Source organism: Miscanthus floridulus, chromosome 9, assembly GCF_019320115.1.
Source record: "Miscanthus floridulus cultivar M001 chromosome 9, ASM1932011v1, whole genome shotgun sequence".
NCBI classification, from domain to species: Eukaryota; Viridiplantae; Streptophyta; class Magnoliopsida; order Poales; family Poaceae; genus Miscanthus; species Miscanthus floridulus.
In genome coordinates this window covers 54,665,909-54,689,098 of record NC_089588.1, presented here as the reverse complement: position 1 = coordinate 54,689,098, position 23,190 = coordinate 54,665,909, and the positions used below count along the sequence as shown (strand labels likewise).

At 39.7% G+C, this 23,190-nt stretch overlaps 2 long non-coding RNA genes across 4 annotated transcripts; one reads left to right on the top strand and one right to left on the bottom strand.

Annotated features, from left to right (window-relative positions):
- Positions 1 to 10,506: 10,506 nt before the first annotated feature.
- On the bottom strand, positions 10,507 to 12,860 carry LOC136481948 (uncharacterized). Of its 2 annotated transcripts, none has more exons than XR_010764912.1 (5): positions 12,770 to 12,860; positions 11,786 to 12,158; positions 11,390 to 11,636; positions 10,693 to 11,122; positions 10,507 to 10,606 (listed from the first exon to the last, which is right to left on the bottom strand). It is a non-coding gene; the product is annotated as an uncharacterized lncRNA (long non-coding RNA). The 2 variants fall into 2 exon arrangements; XR_010764913.1 differs by having other exon boundaries at positions 11,390 to 11,559.
- A 3,266-nt stretch (positions 12,861 to 16,126) lies between these two features.
- On the top strand, positions 16,127 to 18,871 carry LOC136481947 (uncharacterized). Of its 2 annotated transcripts, none has more exons than XR_010764911.1 (5): positions 16,127 to 16,538; positions 16,626 to 16,726; positions 17,488 to 17,542; positions 17,641 to 17,716; positions 18,617 to 18,871. It is a non-coding gene; the product is annotated as an uncharacterized lncRNA (long non-coding RNA). The 2 variants fall into 2 exon arrangements; XR_010764910.1 differs by having other exon boundaries at positions 18,609 to 18,871.
- The last annotated feature ends 4,319 nt before the right edge of the window (positions 18,872 to 23,190 follow it).

The window sequence follows — 23,190 nt, the reverse complement described above, 5'->3', positions numbered from 1 at the left end:
GACTGAAACTGTCACCTTCCTCACTCGATATCTCTTAACCCAGCGTGATTCAGCAAAAAACGTAATAATCAAAGTTGTAGAGCTTCAGGAGTACTCCAACTTTGCTTAAATGAGTTTGGTCTAGATCGGCCTAGTTTATGAGCTACAGCACGACAAACATAGGTACCTTGAAACTGTAAACCCAATCCAGACTTAGAAGTCCTGGATGATCACTTACAGATAAGTCCTTAGGGAGATGAATCTAGAGCACCATAAAAACTACCCAATGCTCTAGCCCCCTTGTTCCATGTTGCTAAAAACATCTTTTAATGTTTATTGCATATTCCATTAGTCAAGTTACCAGATTATGGCTTTAGTTGAGCACTAGCATCATACTACCCAATGCAATACCCCATAGGTATCAAGGTATAGGGTAACAAAGTATTAGAAAATCCTTAGTGGTAGTCAAGGTAGACACATGCAGTATGAATTAAATGATTAAAGGAGTATACTTGCCTTAAAACATCGATCTTTCGGTAAGCTTTAATCTTCAACGTCCTTCTTATTCTTCTTCTTGATCACTACGTATATCTCACCGACTGGACGTATTCATAGAACACCACACAAACATCCACACACATATATGCATAGCATACAATTACATCTACATTAGAATAATACACCAATCATAGAAAAATAAGTAAAAGAGTTTGAAACACGATTCTACACATCGCAACGAACACACAGTCGCGAGATGCACGCTAATTGGAGCTACGGTTTGAAAGAAACGGCTACCGAAAGATCTACTCATAAGAGAAAATATAAAAGTATAAGCTTCACGTGTTTTAAGTATATAAAAGCTTATATAAATTGAATTAAGTCAAATTTAGATTTGAATTATAAAACTAAAGTAAAACAAATCATATTTTATTTATAGAATCCAGTTGCATAATTATTATCCAAATCAAATTTTAAACCATGAAATTCCAGTAATAGTGACATGATAAACATTATTACTAACGCGTAGATCTCATTGTAATGAATCTAGCACAACTTGAACAGGTCAAATCAGAGCTAAAACGTAGAAGATATGAATTAAACAAGATTTCCTTTAATAAAATAATAGATTAAATGTAACCTTAAATTTTATAAGTTGAAAACATATCAAATAGTAGCAAGAACATGTAGATTATGAAATTACGAACCTAACGCAAGTTGAACGGGTCAAATCGGAGTTAAAACGGAGAAACTACGCATGAAATAAGACCAATGGTAGTTTTGTAAATATTTTGAAATCAATTTCGTATTAAAAATAATTAAAAACCGAATTAAAACAGTCCTGTGGACCGGGCGTCGTTTTTGGAAAAACACAGGGGTCAAAACATAAAAACTAAGGGCATAGTTTTAATTACTTTTGAACTACTTAGGACGGCAGGTTGATTACGCGAAACTACAGGGGGCTAAGCGCAAAAGTGCGGCGGTGGGTCGGGGGCGACCAGGTCAGCGATGACATGGCATAAACCGGTTGGGTGGAGGCTGTGAACCGGCTATGGGCCCGATTGGAACTGTGCTAGTGGACCTAGTCTACTACTGTTGTGGTGGACCGGTTAAAGTGCGGAGGGGTATGTTCTAATCCTGATCGTTCCACCCAGATCGGACGGCTACCGAGGGTTGGGAGGATTCCTCCGGCCGGCACAGTGTCTCCGGCGCGGTGGCCTCCATGGCTGACGACGCGGAGCTCGTCGGAGAACATAGAAAACGGCCTATGAGCCACGGTTCAAAACAAGAAAAACACCGGGAGAACGAGGGGAGCACGGCGAACTCACCGCGGACTTTCTTGCGGTCGATGGCGAGGCTACGACGTCGGGCAGCACGGCGGGGCATTGGCGACCACGGCAGCTAGGGTTCCACGGCAACACCACGAGGTGGTGGTTACTCTAGAACACGATAGGGAGGGCGGCGCAGTGCGGGCATCGGTATTTAAGGCCGGGAAGCAGCTTGGAGCGCAAGGCAAGGCGACGCGGACGCGAACTCCATTGGCAGTGGTGGCAGAGTCTAGTTCGGCGACGTGAGGTAGAAGAGAGCACTGACGTGAGGGCATAGGGTGGCAGTGACTCCAGGTGCTGGAGAGAGGAGGCGCGGGCGACGTGGCCTACTGGGCAGGCCCATGAGCGGGGACGCAGGAAGAAAGAGCTGGGCATGCGGAGGAAAGGGAAAAGAGAAGCGGGCCGCGGGAAGAGGGAGAGGGGAGCAGGCCACGGGGGAGAGAGGGGAAGGACTGGGCCTTCGGGCCAATAGGAAAGAGGGAGTGTTTTCTATTTTCCTATTTTCAATCCAAATTCAAATATGATACAAATCAAATTCAAATATAGTTTCAAATATACTTTTCAATTCCAATAAAAATGAGCAATTTAAGTAAGCTTCCAAAAATAAATTTGACAACCCTTTTTAAACTCTTTTATTTTCCAATTCTCTTTTTCTTTCTTTTCTTTTACTTCAAAGCCATTTTCAATTTATTTCCAAAAGCAATTCAAACCATTTACAAAAAAATCATTTTGAATTCATTTTGAATTTTGGATTCAACCACTCATTGCAATAGATCAAATGCATCGGCGTGTATGCACATCCATGTTGCTACTCCTTATGATGAATTTTAATATAATGAAAAATATTCTTTTTCCTACATCTCATGAGCACAAAAATTTATAAATTAATCATTTTAAACGTATTTTCAAAATTGAAATTTTTAGGGTGTTACACAACCAAAGTCTATTATAGTATCTCTAGACGAATAATCTGATAGGTCGTCTGCAAGAACACGAAAACCTGCTGAGTTGAGCCGTCCAGCTCTCCCCATTCTTGGTCCCACCCCATCAAAAAATGTGGCCATACAACACACCACCACCGCCTCACTTGTGAGTATATATAAGATTCTATTTTTTACAAATAATTTGTAATCTAATATTGAATATTTTGGCTACTAAATAAACTCAAATGAAAAAAGTTTCAACTACAACATTCTAAGTCTTGTCATGCACTACAATTTTGGTATAGCATTTGTCTCCATCCGAGATTGTTTCAAAAAATTCAAAAATTTGAAAATCAAAATATGTGAATTTAAAATAAGTATTAGAGAGTAAACAACTTCAAATCAAAAACTTATCTACCACAAACATATAGATCAGACTGACCACACTACAACTTTGGTATTAACTATTTGAATATTCAAGGTCGTTTACATATTCTAAGTTTTGAATTTTAAAATATATGAACTTAAAACACATATTTAGGGATCTAAACGACTTCAATAAAAAACTTTTCAACTAAAAAGTTTTAGATTATATTAAAAACTACAACTTTGGTATAGACCATGTCAACATCCGAGCTTGTTTGAAAATTTTAAAATTTAAAATTTAAAATTCCATGAACTTCAAATAATATTTTGGGACTCTGAACTGTTTCAAATAAAAAACTTTTTAACTACAAAATTATACGTGTCGAGAGTTATAATTTTGATATAAAGTTTGTTTTGATCTGAGTTTATATGAAAAAGTTACGACTTTTTTGCATGAAACTATTTGTAGAGACGGGCATTTTAGATGTCCGCCTCTGTTAATCGATTTTTAGAGATGGGTGCTTAGAATGACCACCTCTGTTAATAGCGATTTTTAGAGATAGATATCTTAAGATGCGGCCTCTGAGAATCGATTTATAGAGATAGGCTTCGTAAGACTATCATCTTTGTTAATCGATGATTAATGAAGATGGCCACCGGATGCTCGTCGCTGTAAATGATTTTCCGAGGCGAGCATTTGCTTAGAGGACGCCTGGCCAATTACCAGATGGTCTCTACGTTTTTGTGGTAGTGGTCCTTTAATCGTTAGGATATATTGTTCTTATTGCATTTTAAGCCTAGTGATTGGGTTAACGATAGACATTAGTGGTATGTGTAAATATATGATTAGGGTCTGAGGAAGTTAATTTATATAGAATCCTCTAAGATTTGGAAAATACATTTGATGAGCACAGAGGGAGTAACACTTAGACCTATATATGCCAATGAATGACCGCACGTCAACTACCTAGCTGGCTATATCTAGTGGACTACATGTGGATGCTTTAGGCGTGCACCGATTATCAGGTCATTTCCACCGTTGATCGACACGATGCAAGCCCGTCCACAGACCACAGAGTCACAATTGCGCTCTAGTGTTGGCCGTTGATCTTCCGAACCAATCGATGTGATTGCTTGCTCGATGCCTCCTTTAAATGGTTTTGTCGCATCAATCTACATGTCCAGGGTCACCAGAATGTGTGTGCATCATCGTCTTGGATCCATGAAGATAGACCGAGCTAGCATGGTGGCACTGTACTGTGGATTTTGGACCATCCTAAAATTTATTCCAAGGTTAAACCAAAGACCATAGTGTTGAGCTATCTAATAAAATTACAAGATTGCACATGGATCATTCTGTAATTAATTTGGATAAGTCAAATGATTTTAAATTTAAATAAGTTTATAGAAAAATAATTAACATGTATAACACCAAAAAAATGTATATTAAATTTATTTTATGGTGAATTTAATGATACTAGTTAGGTATGTGGATATTGATATTTTCTCCAAGAAATTTAGTCAAATCTATTGAAATTTGACTTATGATAAATCTAGAACTAGCTATATTATAGGACAGAGGGACAAAACTATTTATGATCTATATCCACATATAATCATATAAAAGCTAGCTCACGAGGTCAAGTTATATATTTTGCTGACTACCTATAGTTTTTGGTGTGCAACCGATGCCCGAAACAAGAGAGAAGGTTCAGGCATCCATGCATGCCACTGCAGGAGGAGATGCTGAGATCAAAAGCATCCTACTTGAGTTATCTACATGCATCTGTGCTGATTGAATAAAGTATTATTTTCTTCTCACGTGAAGGCAAGAGATGCCAAAAAATCTTATACTGTTGAGTCATCCCCACATGAATTCAGCATCGACGCCGACACTGTGTGCAATATGTTTTAGTTGGCAACGGAAGACGTGGCATCAACGTGGTGATTTTCAGCATCAGCTAGATTGTGGCCTAGTAGTATATAAAGCAGCAGATTAGAAGGTATATGTTATACTATATCTAGGTCGATCTATACAGCAGAAATGCATGTTTGTGGAGATTGATATGCTCTGCGTGCCAGCCATATCTCTCGTATTATTCTCATATCATATCAGCAAGAATTAACAAGTGCCGACTGCATATCGATCTCTGCAGCTACGTTCACACTCATCACGAACAAGTGCAAATGCAAAAATCGCTGTACCGTATCCAAACCAAGGATCACAAAAGGACAAGTCGATCTCCAGGAACCTAGAACAATAATTTTCAAAATGTAACACCCTAAAAAATTGCATCGTTTTCAAATAGGAGAATTGTATTTAATTATACATTTTGTGAGCATTTAAACTTAGAAAAATAATAACTTTGTTAAAATTAAAATCAAATATAGGTCTACATACATGTGTGTGCATACATGCTGCTGCATATTTACTTTGTGATATTTTGGTTTGATTGAAATTTGCAAAAGAATTGAATTTTAGTTTAAATTGGATTTGAAAATGTGTTAACACTACATCAGATTTGCACATCACTGCCGGCCTCATCACCGCCGGCCTCATCACCGCCGAATTTGTGAGAACCAGCAGTGATGTACATTCACTGCCGGTTATGAGCTTGAAAATGAGAAAATGATTAGGGCTGGGCTAAAACCGACAGTGAAGGACCACATCACTGCCGGTTTATGGCTTCAACCGGCAGTGTTTTGGCGACCACTTATCACTGTCGGTTCAAGCCACAAACCAGCGGTGATTTAGCTATATCACCATCGGTTCTAGCCAAGAACCGACGGTGATAAGCCTACAGCACAAAGGCTACAACCGTCCTCTTCTTCCTCCTCTCTTCCATCCCGAGAACAGAGGCGCGCGTTTGGGGCCTTCCCTCCATTGTTGTGGCTGCTCTTCACCATGAAGCTAGCGCTTTGATTTTGAAGAATGGCTTGATCTTTTTGCTTTAAGGTTAGTAACAAACATCCACTCCTTTGATTTTGTTGCTTAATTAGCTTCGTTTTGATGGCTACATTGCTTGATTCTCATTCTACTTCTTTCTCCATTCTAGAGAGCACTTTTCTAATTGGACATTTGTGCAAGGCTCAAATTGTGGTGAATTCATCATCCAAACGGTTGGTGTCTATGGACACATTTAAATTCCTAGCTAATTATTCTATGGTGGTCAAGATCATCATTGTTAATATGTGATGCTATAATTAGTTCTTAGAAGTAGAGTAGAATAGTTGTTCTTCAATGTTGTGCAATAATTGTTTTTACTATGATTTTCAATTTACAGGGTCGGGGCTACCAATTTTAATTTCCCAATAATTAGTGTACAATAATGTTTTTCAAAAATGGTACTTTCGAGCTACAATTATTGTTCATGAAGCTCGATTTTTTATTAATTCTTTGTAATTACTGTCTCAGTATTTTTTTGTGCAGAAATGGATCGAGAGTGGATGCATCTGTCCCGAACGGACAAGCGGTACATGTATGGCGTTAGTCAGTTTATCACCGATGCCAAAGCCCATGCTGGGAATGGGAACCCTGCCTTCTGCCTATGCAAAGATTGCAAGAATCAAAGGAAATTTTATCAAATTGAGTCTATACGATCGCACTTGATTACCAGGAGGTTCATGCCAAACTATACGATATGGACTATGCATGGCGAGGTTGGTGTGAATGTTCTGTAGGAAAGCGATGATAATGTGGACATGCCTGACGTAGCCATCCACGATGCTGACGAGGAATCCGATGTCAACACGAAACCTATGGCCACAGTTAATAATGTGCTTAGGAACACGCTAGCTGACGACACCGAGGATAACGATGGCATTTCTCAACTGCTACGTAATGTAGAGACCGGATGTCTTAGTGAAAGACAACTGAGAAAGCTAGAGAAAATAAGACAAGATGGCAAAACACCATTGTATAGGGATTATCCAATGAGCAAACTGGAAGCCGACATCATGCTGTTAGAGTTCAAATCGACAAACGGATTGAGCGATAAAGGCTTCGATCAGTTGTTAGGTATAATAAGGAAAATGCTCCCAGAAAAAAAAACGAGTTGCCAGAAAAGACATACTTGGCCAAGCAATTGATCTGCCCCATCGACGTTGAGGTTGAAAAAATCCACGCGTGTTTCAATGATTGCATATTGTACCATGGAGAAAAATACAAAGACTTGGACAAGTGCCCCAAGTGTGAAGCTCCACGGTACAAGGAAGGGCCATCAGATGAGGGTACCAAGACCAAAAGGGGTCCCATAAAGGTCGTTTGGTATTTCCCTATAGCTCCCTGGGTGCATAGGCTATTTGCATGTGCAAAGTCAGCCAAGCTGTTGCGCTGGCATGGCGAAGAGTGTAAGAAAGATACAATGATGAGGCACTGTCGGTGCGGGACCCACGGGATACCCCACAAGGAAGGGAGAAGATCTAGTCTAACTAGGATTCCTCCCCTGTAATCTTAGTAGTAGTATTATTCTGTAATCCTACTAGGAACTCTCATTGTAAACCGACTAGGATTCTGACCTCCTAACTATATAAAGGAGGGCAGGGATCCTAGGGACGGAGGACTTTTTACAACACTTTACAATCAATCCAACGCAAAGGCTAACGCCGACTGGACGTAGGGCTATTACTCTATCAAAGATCGAGGGTCTGAACCAGGATAATCGACTGTCTCTTGCGTTTACCGTCGAGTTCCGCATACGCTGAAGCCCGAACATACTGCCCCGGGGACCCCCGTGGCAGGCTATCGGTGGTCAAACATCGACAGCTGGCGCGCCAGGTAGGGGCTTTCGACGACTTTGCATCCGAGAGCTCGATGGACCTCGACAACATGATCTTCTCAAAGGGATCAACCTTCATCTTCGGTTCATGGATCTGCGAGGCAGGCGACGATGGCAAGCTCTAAGGCCATCTCCTTGAAGATTCTGATCATCATCAGGACTTTTCCATTTCGGCGACAATGACAGATCAGCTTGCTGGAAGATTCGCGCAGCTCGTGATGTCCAATCCAACTCAGATTTCGTGACTTCACGCATCCGATTCAAACTCAGGTTCTGCTTCCGAGATGGAGTCTTATCCGAGTTCTTTCGAAAAACCAAGTTCTTTTCCGACAAAGCTCCGGAACACGACGTCAACCTATCAAGAATACTACTCGGAGTACACTCAGAGTACTTTAAAGAAGTCGGGTCCTCTTCCGTTCGAACTCCACAACATGGCAACATCTTATTAGACATGGCCCGAAGGATCCACCAATCCGGTGCTTAGAATGCCACTGAAAGGAGCCCAGGAAGGTCTCATCTTAACTATAACATCTCAAGACTGCATCGTCCACTGGCCAGGTTCCGTTCCTAAGGACAGCGGCACTCAGCTAGTCGACAACGCGACAACAACAGCTCTACCCTACCAAGAAGGAGACTCGATCTGTGACCTTGAAGCCTCTACTGAAGTTATCAACAACTCTGGTAGTACGGAAACCAATGACGAGGACAGAACAACTCACGCTAGAGAAGTATTCATGATTCGCCGTCCTCGATCACCATTGGTCCCCCCAGAAGCACCCGACGTCGGGTCTTCAAATGAATCCGAATCCAACATATCACCATTTATCCAGGGGCATGATGGTGAGACTGAGAGTCAGAGGCAAGCCAGAGAGAGAAAGAACAAATTGAAACAAGGACATCAATGCCGTGCTAAGCAGCGAAAGGAAACTTGGATCAAATATGAGTCAGACCTAGCCGAGTATAATAGAAGAAAATCAGAGCGAGAGGTAGAAGAAGAACGAGCAGCGAATACACCCTACGATAAGATCCGAGAAGCACTAGAAGAACTCAGGGCGACTTCACATCCCAATGAAAAACAAGAACAGCTCCGGGACTTCCTCCGATCAACAGTCCTAAGGACGCACGACGGAAGGGCCCTCTCAAGACTACCTAACAGGTCAACATCTCATGAGCAGGAAGATCAAAATCAAAGGAAGTCCGCTTTCGAGAGACTTGGACCAAGTGGAAGTCACAACAGAGAAAGTAGAAGAAATCATAGTCAAAACGACTGAGTCAACAACCAAGAAAGGCCAGAAGCAAAGCACCTACTCGGATAGCCACGTAAAACTACTCTCACCAAGACAACAGTTGGCAAGAAGGGGGCGCTGAATCAGAATATACAGAAGCCAGAACGCACGATAGATTCCCCTATTTTGCAAACAGACTTGCTTCAATATGACTGCCTCACAAGTTCAAGCCGTCCAACCACTCCAAGTATGATGGCAAGACCGAACCAAGGCAGTGGCTCAGGATTTACTCACAATCGATTGAATTGGCCGGAGGGGACGATGACATCAAGACCTTGTTCTTTTCCATGGCCATAGAAACCATGCCCCTTTAGTGGTTTGACAAATTGAACCCAGGATCAATTAGAAATTGGGAAGACTTACAAAGAGCTTTCTGTGAAAATTTCGCGGGTATCATTACACACCCAATCACCCACGCAGAGTTAAAAGGACTCAAGCAGAAAGGAGGTGAAAGTCTCAGAAATTACTATTGACGATTTGGCGAACTATGAGCTCAAGTACATGACATCACACAACGAGAAGTAATCGAAGCTTTCTCTCACGGAATCATGGCTAGGTGGCAATTTCAAGACTTCTGCAAAGAAAATCCAAGAAACAATGAAGAATTCAGATGAATAGTGGAAAAGATGATTACTGCAGAGGAAAAGACACGAGAAAGATTCCCGGATAGAAACAACCGAGACAACCCGGACAGGCAAAATCATCGAAACAACAGACAATCACTACTACAGCGCAAGGATATAGTAACACCAACTTATGTTACTATAGGTTGAAAAAAATGTTACTAGCTCTCTTAGTAACACATTTTGTTCTGTGCTCCAATTGGCCATGTTATTATAGACTGGTTTATTGTAACACATTTATTTGTCTATAGGAACATTTGTCTAGTGTTACAATAATTTTTGTTGTAACACTTTTTTTGCTCTAGTAACACTTCACATTATGGTAGAATGCATAGTTTGTAACACATTTATCTATCTATCAGAACATTGGCCTAGTGCTAAAGTGATTGTCTGCTGTAACACTTTTTTTTAGTTCTAGTAACACTTCTACATTATGGTAAAACACAATATGGAACAAAGAAACACATTGTTTGTAACACTTGTTTATATCTATTGTAACATATTTAGATTATAAAACAAATATTTATTCTGCCTATACATTTGGCACACAGATTATTATATAATCACACAAACATGACACATTGCAAAATCACATAAAGCACAAATTTCAATAATCATAGCAAGATCCACATATCGTAGGATTATTTCAAACATAGTGCTTGTTCAGATTAAATCATAGTATATGTACATAACGATATGGCTCTAGAGAGCAAACACACATAGTCCATACTAGAAAGAAAAAATCAAGGATTTATAAAGTCCATTGCTTCTTCTTCCATTCTTCGTACACATCGATGTAGGAGTTCAACCATTAATCATTTCAACCTGCAAAGAAAATGTAAATTGTAAGATTACAAATTAGGCCACATATGTACATCGATGTAAAGTTAAGAAAACTAGTTTGAACATACAAACATCGAAGGCCAAGCAATTGAGACTCGTTTGGCTTGAGCATCACCAATATTGTTGCACCCAAGCATGGGCCTCACTAATGGCTCATCTTTTGCTATAGGATGATTGATACACACTTTGTAGAATTGACTTGCTATCTTAACTCCAACAACGGCTTCTGGATCAGTGCTCAAGAGAGTTGCATAGGCCACATTAGCCTTATAAGGATATTTTGAAGCCATTAGTGGCACCATGGACCCAACCTACATTAATTTGATATAATCTCTTAGTGAGCAACAACCCTTAGTTGTACATCATGATCATTAAAAAAAAGGTAAGATCCTAGAGCTTAAATAATGGCATAATATATGAGGAGGAGGTCCTGTAATAATTTCCCAACTTGTTGATTCAAATCTTCCATATTTACTTTAGCACTTCAAAAACACCTAACTGCATGAAACACATCAATAAGATCAGATACATGAATGAAATACTCTTTAATCCGTGAGCTATTTATAGTAAGCAATTTACATACTGAAATTTCACTTTGAAGTAATTCAGTTTATTCAAACAGTAGCTGATCTTTCCTTCGTCCTCATGGGCAGTTGGGAACTTAGGTTGCCACATTTACATTTTAGAGAAGCAAAATACATGGATGTCTAGGTGCAGAGCACATATCAAACAAACAAATCAAAGTAGGAGGAATATGTGTGATACCTGAAGCACCTTGGCCTAGTAGAGCAATTTCTTGCCAGGGCGCTAAAAAAAAAGGTGCCTTGGCCTTGCAGGCTTGTATGCAGGAACAGGCCAGGCCTGATTGTCCACAGTGGCCAGGGTGGAGAATGTTGCTCGCTTGTATGCACCACCGAGGCAAGCACTTATACTGCCTGAGTAGATGGAAAGCATCCATTCAAATGTACGAGGAGGAGGTCCATATCAGCTGAACATATATTACAATTGTAATCTGTTTAACCACATGAAAGAACAATACAATTTTGTAATGAAGATTATATAGAGTAAGATGATATTATGTATGATTCTAAAATATTTAGAAAACAAATAATAAGAAAACCATTAGTTAAGTAAACAAAAAGGCATTACAGGAAGCCTTACGGTCATATAAAAAAATTGAGAGGCATCCAATTAGCAGAGGCTGATCTCACGGATCGAGAGCAGGAACCAAATTAGTGGAAGCCCATCTCCTAGGTAGATATCCATAAACCACGAATAATTGAATCAAGCTAAATGAATAATCCCACATGAACATGGAGGCAACAGAGGACACGGATCTGAAGCTGTAAACATGGATGAGCAAGACCAATGATGAGCAATGAAGAGAAAACTGGAGAAATAGAGCAGCCCGTTTCCTTGATAGCCTGACAGCCAGAAGGTCCTCAACAATGACAATAGATGAGACTACAGTGGCAAGAATACCAAATCAAGCCGATTCGCTAACAGATTTATTCCAATGGATATAGCCAAATAGCTGGAAAAAAAAGATATAGTAAGCCAGAGAGGTTTCGTCAGTTTTGTTATGTCCAAGGTTTTCATTTTCGGAAATTAAAATTTATCGGGGGTTATAGATAAAGAGGATAAACAGGATATATCGGAAATATCGGACCAAATTCAAATAAAATTTGATTTGAATTTAAGTAAATTTAAATAAATTTAAATAAAATTTGTACGAAAAAGATAGATATTTTCTTATCAGCACCTACGGATAAAAAGGATATATCGGAAATATCGGGAGATTTCGGCCGATAAAGGAAACCATGGTTATGTCTGGGAAAAATACCATTTGGTTTAGCCCAGTCTTGACTTCTTGATCAATATTAGACATTTATAAACTCTAGTTCTAATTTATACACTACCAGCAAGCATGCCCCTATTAGGAATGGCTACCTGCAGGCCAAGGAACTGGAACCGGTTTCTGTTTTGAAACCCTTGTAACAAGGGATTTTTCATGTAACTGATATTTGCAGAAACAAGTGCTGCATGCACACAACATGATAGTATAAATTTAATCAATTTCCCATAAATTATTTCTGTTTTCATTAACTCTAGATGACTAGACCTGATGTATTTGAAAATAGATACCTGATCCACACGAGAGCTCACAACATCAAATTGTATTCATTTCCTATTTGGAACAACAAAAATTATAGTAGTCTTCCTCGTATAGTGTCCTGAAACATTAGAATAAATTGGTCATTAAGATGAACTGAAAAGGAAGGATATGCAAACAGTACATTTCGAAGAATAACTGAAGTGATGTATACTTATGCAAAAAAAGATCTTCTGAATTTTCATAAGGATAAACGGACACCAACGGAAGGCTTTACAATAATGTGATTTCAAAAATTAATAACTGTGGTGATATGAATCCACTATTTTCAGACTGGGAGGGTGAGACTTGCTGTGTGCCGTACAAGGTGATATGGATCCACTAAAACATAAACAGGTAACGATTTGCAAACCTCCGAGAGTAGCATCAGTTGACATTTCACAATGGGATCTAACCAATACCCCAGAAGCAAGCACGAGTTAAACAGGCACTACCAGAGAAGCAAATTCACTTGTTTATTTACCTAATTGAAATCACGGCCCCCTTCCATGCCTGATCCCGGCCTACTCAAGACCTAGATGAGAGACTTGTGCACCGATATACCTTGTGTCCTGCAGCAACTTACGACGGTGACTGAGATCGTGGGGATTGAAGCTAACTGCAGCCAGGCACTGACAAACGAGAACAGGATGGAGAGCAGGGACGGCCGCCGCAGGAGATGCCAACCAATGACGACAGTGACGGTGCCGCCGCGCCGGCAGGAGACGCAAGGAAGGACGAAAGGGACGGCCGCTGCAGGAGGCAGTATATGAATGGCAACAATGACGGCGGCTATAAGAACCGTCCTCAGGGATGCTGCCTCTTTTTGTTTTCGAATCGGATCGCTGTGCTCTGGAGAGCAGAGAGGCGGGTTGAACCGTGGAGGTGGAGGCCAGATAGATCCGAAATTTCTGGTGAAAAATGAAAAGTTTGCGCCAAAAGAGACATTCTTTTTTAGCGCGAAAAAGAATGAGTATTTTTTAGGAGGGAGACAAAAACAAAAACGTTATGCACAGAGAAAATTTTAGTTAAATCACACTATATCCAAGTAACTAAAATATAGTCTGTCTCGCAAAAAAAAACATAGTCTGAAAAAATGTAAGCATGGGTTTGGTCATATTGATATTTCACATCCCATATAATAGCACGTCTTCCCTTTTTGAAATTTTATAAGCCACTTATTCTACCCCCTCGAGTTATGAGATTGTAAAGTGTTGTCACATATATATTTAATCCTTTTCATGAACAAGTTCTTTTAATTTGTCCTAAGTCAAATTTATTTAATTTTTGACAACTTTATGGAAACTAATATATACTATGAAATTATTTTGATTCAATCCAGTATGATGTATGCATTTTATAACATTTAATTTATACTAGCAAGCATGCGGCCTGTTCGCTTGGTCGTAAACGATCGTAAATTTTTAGCCGGAACAGTATTTTTCTCTCACACCAAACCAGCCAGCAGTACTTCTTCATGATCCAGCAACGAACAAGCCCAGCCAAACGAACAGGCTGCATGTCGTTACATCGGGACTTATAATTATTGCATTGTGCTCATGCCAACGATAATGAACTAGCTATTTTTTTTGGAATTAATTGAATTTGATCCAACCTTAAATCAAATAAATATCAAGGCCCATAATAAATGCTAGTGCAATATAGAATGAATCTCGTAAGGAAATTGATAGTGAATTGACTCAATTTAAATGAGTTGTTATGTGTGCATCTATTATGAGTTTAAGAATGGTAGAAAGCGACCCATATGCTCTTGATGTGCACGAGCTTGTGTGGCCAGACAATGACACGATTGGCAACTACCAAAGAAAGATTTTAGGAGGCATGTCTTTGAATTAATAGAGGCAGGGACTTTATGGAGCCAATGGTCCGACAGTTTCGAGGCAAATGCCCTCCTCACATTCGCATTCGAATAACATTAGTCATGTAGATAAACTTTTAAATTCTTTAAAAATGACAACTAATAATTCAATATGAATTAATGATAGATGCAACTTTAAAGTTGAATGTCAGTTATTGAAAATTATATTAATGTTGATCAGTTAATTAAAACTAGTATAATTGACCATGTTAAAATTGAGGTTTGTTAACTACATTAAAAATAAATAAAATATAATGACTAGACATCATTAGTAATATTGAAATTAATAAAAATAGTCATAGTTGTAAAGATAACTTTAAAAAAAAGTTTCAACTATTATTTGTATATTAACTTTGTTCTAATAAAACAATTCATAAAGCAAATAGATACTTGTTGTTTTATTGAAATCAAGTAGATATCTGAATGCAAATTTGAATTTCAACTATTTGTTTTGTATTTATATACTCTCTCCATCCCAAATTATAAGTTATTCCAATTTTCTTGGATAGTTAAAGCATCTCATGTTTGACTAGATTTATATAATAAAATAATAACATTTATGATACCAAATAAGTATTATTAGATTCTCTATTAATTATATTTTCATAGAATACCTATTTGATGTTATAAAATCTTTGTAATTCTATTTATAATTTTAGTCAAACTTGAGATGTTTTGACTCTCCAAGAAAGCTGAAATGACTTATAATTTGGGACAAAGGGAGTATGATAATATTTGTTTTTATATTCGAGTATAGCGCTATCTAAATTCGATTTCATATATACCCAAAGTAATTGAGAGATCATGAACCTAGGGATACAAAGAAGATGGGTGAGGGTGAGAGATGATCGTGAAAACAGGAATGTTAAAGTGAGTGATAATGGTCCAGATGACAAAGGTTGAAGAAATTTTTGCTTTTTGATAATATATTATTAGATATGTACTCTCTCCGTTCCTGAATGTTTGAGGTTTCGCTTCCCGAGAAATAATTTTGACTAAATATATATTAAAAAATATTAATATTTATGATACATAATTAATATCATTGGATAGATATTTAAATCTAGTTTTTTAATAAATTTATTTGGAGATAGAAATATTACACGTATTTTTTATAAATCAAGTCAAAGTTATCGTCATGTAAATCGTGGCGACAAAAATTTAGGGACAAAGAGAGTAGATTCAAAGATCCAGTCTTAAAGATGCATCATTAATAAAATATAAATATACAAATTTGACTGACTGGGCACACGGAGAGGGTCCACGGCAGCCCGCGGGACGCCAAGGTCAAAAAGGTCATGTCGATCTTTTTATTGCAACAGGTAACCAAATGCATCCCACGACCGCACGAGCTCGCTCCAAAAATTTCCGTCCCGCGCGCGCCTGAATAAAAATTAGCGCCAAAATTAATTGTTTCCTTCCGTATATCCACCCACCGCACGGCAACAGGTAACCAAATGCATCCCACGCCTTGATCAAAAGAAAAGAAAAAAAACATGCATCCCACGCCGCCCCTAATCCATCGTGGGATCGCTTCTCCTCGAGCCGGCCGCCAAATCCACCGTAGCTCTGCCACCAGGTCCCCAGCCGGCCGCCGCTCCGCCGCCGTCCCCAGATGCTCCGCCACTAGGTTCCCGGCTGGCCGCCGCGGCGCCGCCGTCGTCCCCCAGCAGATCTGCTAGCTTCCCCAGCTGACTGCCGCCGCTGCCGGACCCGAGACCCGGCCTCGTCCTTCCTCTCCTTCTCCGAGCCGCTCACCGGCGACGACGCAGCCGCGGGGGGCGGGCGCCGTGGCGCGTCGCGGTTCCCTGACGAAGATCTACCTCTGGCGAGGCCACCCGTGGAACCTCAAAGTCGGCGCCGTTGTCAACTCCAACAATGAGGTCGGGATTCTCTCCGCGGCTGCTCTGTCTATTCTAATTTCTAACTCTGACACGCTGATGGCCAGCACTAATTCTGTGGTTGTGTAGAACTTGGACGAAGCTCATAGTAGTCTGGCCTGCAGGGTGGCTGCCGCACCCACCGTCCCACCCCCACTGAGAATGGTCCTCGTGGAACATTATGAATTTGGGTACTCTTTTAATGAGTTACAAATTGCCAGTGAACATCTTAACTGTTATGGTTAGCTAGGTTAATTTGTGTTACCAAAATTTCAATATGAGATCTAGTACTATTTACACACTTGTTGCAGACAGTGAGGGAAATTTGTTAGTCATTTTTTCCTACTTCGGCCTGTAGCTTGGTTATAAAAGAACTATGCATGTTCAATGCACATATTCTATTAGGGGAATCCTATATTAGGTGCATCGGTGGTGACTATATAGGAGTAAAATATCATAGTGTTATAACTTAAGGTTATGTGATGATAATTTTGGGGTATATTATTTTCTTAGTAATTGTCTGAGGCAGATAGGAGCCATTATATTCTTCTGATTGACCTTCATACACTAAGGCTATGCTTTTCTTTATGGCATATGCTTAAGTAGTTAAGTTCATTCCTGTAAGACCTATTGCAGGTTACTTTGGCTGAGTAGTTTAAACTTTTATCAAATTCATTTGTCTGAACCTTGAAACAAGGTCTGCTTCCTTAAGGATGGAACATGGAGTACTATAACTGGAAGCCATTTGTTCGAACTCTTATTCTGAATTGCAGGATGGAAGTTGAGATTAATCACCGTGCTCTTCACCTATATAGATAGCAATTTCCTTTGGATATATGATTTTGTGTATTAGATTTTTGTCCAATACCTTTTCAATGGCATGGATCGTTGCCATTTATTCCTATTTTAGTTCGATACATGACCGGTCAGTCATATTTGGTTTCAATTGCAGGAACTCAAAATCCCTCATCAACCACTTTTGTCATGATTAGTCTGTTACCACACAAGTAAGCGGAGCTCCAATTTTTTTACCAGATTACATATGGATTACCAGTTTATCACATTTGGGCATGAACTAATGAGTGTTCGGCGTATGGATTATCAGGAAGTCAAACAATTTTGAAAAAAGGAATTACCTTGCTGGTAGCCCGTTCTTTATAGGTGTCTCGTGAAATAATAAGGTAAATTTGATGAACACTATCCAACATCTACAAGATGAAAACTTGTATTTTCTTATATCATTCGTAAAAGTTAGAGCTCATCTATGTAGTTCCTGTAATACCGCTAGCTATTGTAACTATGACTATCTGGATGGGGATGTGCTGTTCATCGTTCTTTGTTGTTCTCTTGTGAATTATTAAGGCAAATTTGATGAACTTCGATTTCAACAGACCTAGAGAAAATATAATCATTGCCCAATTAGATAAGTTTCAAGTAGGAATTGTCGAAGTATCTCATATCCATTTGTAGTTATTAGAATATTAAATTGTTTCCTCATAGTTGAGATGAAACAAACTGTTTGAGTCCACTTTATGTAATTCATAGCTTTTATGTATTTCCAACATTCTGTCTCAGATATTGAAGTACCACATAACTGATGCGGTGATAGTATTTCTTGCTTTTTAGTGAATTAATGGACTTAAGTGCTATTAAGAGGTTGTACAAGTTCTTCTCATATTTATTGAATTCATTGAATTTTTACTATAATGACAATTTATATCTTTGAACTTTATTGGGGTGGTCAATGGTATGATTGTAACAATATATGTTATACCTGTATGATGTGATAATGAAAATGTATAAACAAACCAACAATTGTAGGTGATCTCACGGTTAACCATGTTTCTTTTTTCTAATTTTGAGTGGGCATATGACTGGACAAGAGAGACATTGGAGGCAATTTGCTCATGTTGTGACTCTAGTTCACTTTTGGTCAACAACTGCATATATATTAACATAGTATTCATAATCAATCAGGCATGACATATATTGAATTTGTCTTAATTTTAGAAGCTTTATTATTGTTTTTCCAATTAATGTATTGAAACATTCTTAGACAATTCCTTTTTCTAGAATTGCAGGTTACTAATGTGATGTGGCATCCCTAATCACCTTGTTCAAGCCTAAAGTATGATGGATGCATGGTCGTGAAGTTGGAGAGCATACATTTTTCTTTTATTGTCGAACCCTTCAAGAATTCACATTCTATATGTAAATGGCCTAGACGATGGTTCATGATATTCTGAATATTACCACAAAACATGTTGAAGGCTGTTTTCGATTTTTCTATTTCATTTGTGATGGCACTTGTTTCATATTACCTCAAATATCATTTAAAGCCCAGACGGAAATGCATTCTTTTGTGGCCTTTCTATGCATTTTATAACATTGAGACTAATTTTTTTTGGGTGATTACTTATTTGATTTAACTTTTTATGGTGGCCATACGTGACTATTTTTGCATAGCTTTTTCTTAGACTCAAAACCACAAACGTTTGCGCTCAGGTTTTGAGCATAGAAAACAATATTACATGACAATGTGTTGTAAATTTCACTGGTATTTATGTGAATCAAAAAGATCAAAATCTTGATCAACCTATACAGTGGTAGGTAGGTTCGTGCAACAACATAAAAATATCAATATTAATCTCATTTATTTTCACCTTTTTGTTTTTTGTTTTTCATTTTTTTCTTCCTTGTTGTACTTGTTCTTATGATCTGGCATCTAGAGTGTCTTGAGCTCGGCTTAATAAATTGACAACAGGCTCTGGCATTGAATTAACCTTTTTAATCGCTTACTTGATGATCACGACATGATTGCCTAATAGCCATGACAACACCTAGATGCGATGTCCGTGTCGCCTATGAATAGGAAGGTCCATATGTGTATGTTTCTTTGTAACATTTGGACTGTAACATTATTTTGTGTTGCTACAGGGCATATATTTGTAACACATTTTATATGTTCTATTTATGTGTTACAACATAGTACACTTTTGTAACATTTTTCTTGTAACATTAATTTTGTGTTACTATAATTATTGTTAGTAACATATTTTTATAAAAAAGTGTTTTGTGTTACAACCGAAGTCTGTAACACACTATTTTGTGTTACTATGAAATTTCACTGGAACACATTGATGAATATGTTACAAGAAAGTGCTATAATATCCTTGTTTTGTAGTAGTGAATAGGAAAGAAAACGTGGACCAGACAACACCGTAGCAGTGACTGACAAATCAAGGAAGTTTTCCAAGTCCAGAAGGTATGATGACATTGAAAACATGCGTTGCCCCTTGCACCCCAAAGGAAATCACACCATCGGAGATTGCTACACCTTCAAAGATCGATACACAAGGAAAGATAGTAAGGAGAATACCAAAGAAGGCAATTAGAAAAAAGAAGATGACAACCACAAAGACAAGGGATTCCAAAAATCTAGGGGGACAGTAGCAGTAATATTTGCCGGGGTTCCAGATTCCAGAAGCAAACATCAAGAAAAGCTAGCATTACGAACCATCATGGCAGCAAAACCTGCTACACCAAGATATCTCAATTGGTCACAGTATCCAATCCAATTTTCAAGAGAAGACCAATGGACTAGCGTAGGAAACGCAGGCCATTACCCACTGGTTCTAGATCCAACTATTGCCGGTATGACTGTTACGAAAGTACTAATCGACGGGGGAGCCGGACTCAACATCATTTTTTTAGAAACTCTAAGGAAGATGGGACTACAACTCGCCAGGATGATTACACCAACAAGCACGCCTTTTTATGGCATAGTACCCGGCAAGGCAGCAATGCCACTGGGACAAATCACTCTACCGGTTACTTTTCGAACTCCCTCGAACTACCGTACAGAGTTCATCAAGTTTGAAGTTGCAGACTTCAATTCATCATATCACGCAATCCTCGGGCGCCCAGCACTTGCAAAATTCATGGCAATACCGCATTATCCGTACCTGTTGCTTAAGATACCAGGGCCTAACGGTGTCCTTTCTCTTCGGAGTGATTTGAAGCGCGCTTTTGACTGCGATGTTCAAGCAATCCAAATTGTAGCAAAAGCACAGGCCGCCGATGGAAGAAAAGAAATAGCCACTGTTGCAGCAGAAATGAGCCTAGAAGAGCTAGTGATACCGGCTGAAAAACCTAGCATCCTAGCACCTCCAAAAGAAGCTGACGTCAAGCAAATCGACCTGGGCACTGGTGATCCCTCCAAGACGGCAACCATCAGCGCCCACCTCTCGGCAAAATAGGAACTCGCGCTCACCAACTTTCTTTGGGACAACAAAGATATCTTCGCTTGGAAGCCGGCCGACATGTCAGGGGTCCCAAGAGAGTTGGCTGAGCACAGAATTGATATCAATGAAGGCTCCAAGCCTGTGAAGCAACGACTACGACGATTCTCACCCGACAAGAAGGAAGCAATTAAAAAAGAAATTACAAAACTAATGGCAGCCGGATTCATCAAAGAAATCCTCCATCCAGATTGGCTAGCAAACCCAGTTCTGGTATAGAAAAAGAATACGGACGAGTGACGCATGTGTGTCGACTACATAGATCTCAACAAACACTACCCGAAAGATCCGTTCAGGCTACCGCGCATTGATCAGATAGTTGATTCAACAGTAGGATCTACCCTATTATCCTTCCTTGATTGCTATTCAGGATATCACCAGATTGTATTAAAGGAACAAGACCAGAGCAAGACATCTTTCGTCACCCCATTCGGTGCCTACTGCTACAAAACCATGTCATTTGGACTCAAGAATGCTGGTGCCACTTACTAAAGAGGTATCCAAACATGCCTCGGTGATCAGATCAGTGAAAATATAGAAGCATACGTGGATGACGTAGTAGTAAAGACAAAGAACCCAGATACACTCATTGAAGACTTAAAGCAAACCTTCGAAAACCTGAAAAAATGGAGGTGGAAATTGAACCCAAACAAGTGTGTATTCGGAGTTCCTTCAGGACAACTACTCGGATTCTTAGTTAGTCATCGCGGAATTGAAGCAAGCGCCAAGCAGATTCGAGCCATAACAGAGATGGGCCCTCCTCGAAGTGTCAAAGATGTGCAGAAACTAACAGGCTGCATGGCGGCCCTCAATCGTTTCATATCAAGACTGGGCGAAAAAGGGTTACCTTTCTTCAAATTGCTAAAGAAGACAGACAAGTTCGAATGGATAGAAGAAGCCAACGAAGCTTTCAAGAAGCTCAAGGCATATCTCACCTCCTCACCTGTTTTCACACCTTCGAAGAAATACGAAGACATGATGTTGTACATTGCGGCAACTTCTACTGTGATCAGCACTGCAATTGTCATAGAAAGAGAAGAAGAAGGATGTGTATATAAAGTACAACGCCCCATATACTACATCAACGAAGTACTGACAGAATCAAAAATCTGATACCCGCATGTGCAAAAATTACTCTACGCACTCCTTATCACTTCACGCAAGCTTCGCCAGTATTTTGAAAGCCACAAGATTACCGTGGTGATAGATTTCCCACTCAGAGACATCCTACACAACAGAGACGCGACAGGGCGCATATCTAAGTGGGCAGTTGAACTTGGTGCTCTCAATATCGATTTCACCCCACGGAAAGTAATTAAATCTCAAGCCCTGGCTGATTTTGTTGCCAAGTGGACAGAAATTCAACAACCTATGTCAAGTACAATCCTTGATCATTGGAAGATGTACTCTGATGGATCACTCAAGCTAGGCGGAGCCGGTGCAGGCGTCCTCCTAATTTCTCTAGACGGAAAACAACTCAAGTACGTCCTTCGGATATTATGGCAAGCTACAAACAATGAAGCAGAATACGAGGCCCTCATCCACGGGCTACAAGTGGCAATTACCCTCGGAATCAAGCGTTTGCTCGTATACGACGATTCAGCAGTAGTCATCAATCAAGTCAACAAAGATTGGGATTGCACCAAAGAAACCATGGGCGCTTACTGTGCAGAAATACGAAAGCTCGAAAAACATTTTCAAGGATTAGAAATTCTACATGTCCTGCGCGATTCTAATATTGCGACAGACGTCCTCGCCAAGCTTGGATCAGATAGGGCGAAGGTCCCACCCAGTGTATTCATAGAGGAGTTATCAGCTCCCTCTATCAAACAACCCGGTGAGATAACCCCTGAAATCTCAGCCAAAGGCACCCAGATCTTGGTAATCACCACTTCATGGACCCAGGTTTTTATCGATTACATCAAAGAGAATAAGTTGCCAGCGGAAAAAGAAGAAGCTACCCGAGTTGTTCGTAGAAGCAAGAATTACGTCCTAGTAGGAGACAAGCTCTATAGAAGAGCCGCATCATCAGGACTACTCCTAAAATGCATCTTATTTGAAGAGGGCAAAGTGATCCTAGACGAAATACACTCAGGTTGCTGTGGAAATCACGCCGCTTCAAGAACACTAGTCGGCAAAGCATTCCGCACCGGTTTCTACTGGCCAACCGCTTTGAAAGACGTAGAAGAACTCATCAAAAGATGCAAATGTTGTCAAATGTTCGCAAGACAAGCTCATGTGCCAGCTCACAACCTCATCTGCATCCCACCTGCTTGGCCTTTCCCTGCTGGGGGCTGGATCAAGTAGGACCTCTCAAGAAAGCAAAAGGCGGCTTCGAGTACATCTTCGTAGCA